The sequence below is a fragment of the Cicer arietinum genome, chromosome 6 (genome assembly GCF_000331145.2).
Source record: "Cicer arietinum cultivar CDC Frontier isolate Library 1 chromosome 6, Cicar.CDCFrontier_v2.0, whole genome shotgun sequence".
In the NCBI taxonomy this organism is placed as follows: Eukaryota; Viridiplantae; Streptophyta; class Magnoliopsida; order Fabales; family Fabaceae; genus Cicer; species Cicer arietinum.
Window position 1 is genome coordinate 35,388,336 of NC_021165.2, and position 1,959 is coordinate 35,390,294.

The following is a 1,959-nucleotide window of genomic DNA, read 5'->3' on the forward strand; positions in this document are numbered from 1 at the left end:
CTTGGCTTGCGCTTGGGCGCGCTCGGGCGCTCAACATCTGCTGTCCGGCGTATATTGCATTTTGCTCCTATTTCGATTCTGAATTCGGTTCCGGTGTCTTCATGAAAGTTGTAGCTATGGATCGTAGCTTTCATTTGCACTTGGTGTGACCCCAATTGAACATCTAAAACTCCAGATATGGCTGAAATACTTTACATATGTCATGTTGATTTCTCACCAAAATTCAGCACTGCACTAAAACAAAACGCAATGTAAAATTATGACAAATTCCTACTTAATCAACGAAATAAAAACACAAAACATTTTATCAACTCAAAGAACAAAAATTAACAAAATATATCAAATAAATCCTTAATTTAACTAATGATTGAGGATAAATAAGACTAACATAGTGGGATAATATGCATATGATGAAGAGTCATCAGATACAATATAAATTATGTATCTTGATAATTTGTTCAAATAGAATATAAATTTTTGATTTTCAATTAAAGTAAATAACTACTTAAAAACCTTAAACATTCGTTCAAAAACTTTATACATCGTATATTATAATAAGATGAAATTTATATCACTAATACAAAAAAACGCTTTTAGAGACCAATTTTTCGGTCACTAAATGAAGAAAATCGGTCACTAAATCCAATAGCGACCGATTTAGCGACCAATTTAAATCGGTAGGTAAACTGCTAGTCGCTAGCTGTTGCGACCAAATCAGCGACCGAATTTAGTGACCGAATTTAGTGACCGATTTAGTGACCGATTTAGTGACCGAATTTAGTGACCGAATTTAGTGACCGAATTTAGTGACTTAATTTGTGACTGATTTAGCAACCACTTTGAATTAATTTACTATGTCATTCGTGACTGATTTAGAGACGAAATTTGTGACATAAATTGTTATTTTTATTAAATATTTGGTCACCAATTATGTCTCAAAATGTTACTATTTTTTTTCTTTTATATTCATTACTTTATTGTCCAAAAGAACAATAAAAATAATTTTTTAATTTGATTTCAATATCTAAAAAGTTCATACACCAAAATAATTTAAAAGCATTAATCATATCACCGCATATAACTAAAGAATATAATATATTTAAATAATATTTGTAAGTATTCAAAATAATACAGATAAAATTTTAATTTTAAAAAAATATAGGCTAAATTACATATGTGGTCCCTTAACTTAATTTCAGGTAACGTTTTAGTCCTTTATTTTTTTTTCCCGATTTAGTCCTTTATTCCGAACAATATCAAATAAAGTTAAAAGCATTAATCATATCACCGCATATAACTAAAGAATATAATATATTTAAATAATATTTGTAAGTATTCAAAATAATACAGATACAATTTTAATTTTAATAAAATATAGGCTAAATTACATTTGTGGTCCCTTAACTTAATTTCAGGTAACGTGTTAGTCCTTTATCTTTTTTTTTCCCGATTTAGTCCTTTATTCCGAACAATATCAAATAAAGTATGAAAATATGAGTTTATTTGAATATTTGCGTTACAAATTTGATGAAATTTGTATTATATTGACGAATATAATTAATTTTATGAGTTTTAATTGAATTTTTGTATAAAAAAGGATAACATTGTTGAAATTTTAAAACATAAAATATCAAATTGTCACTTAAAATTAAAATAAAGGACCATGTCGGGAAAAAAAAAGATAAAGGACTAAAACGTTACCTGAAATTAAGTTAAGGGACCACAAATGTAATTTAGCCTAAAATATATTAAGTCATAACAAATTGAAAAATATTGGTTCTTCGGATTAACTTATCATTGTCCATCTAACTCTTCATCATTATGATCACGACCATCATTATCACCAATCTCATCATCAAAATCACCAACATCATGATCACCAATCTCATCTTCAAAATTGTATCTGCAACATATTAAATAGGTTATTGAGTGAAGAGATAAATAACATGACATCAACAA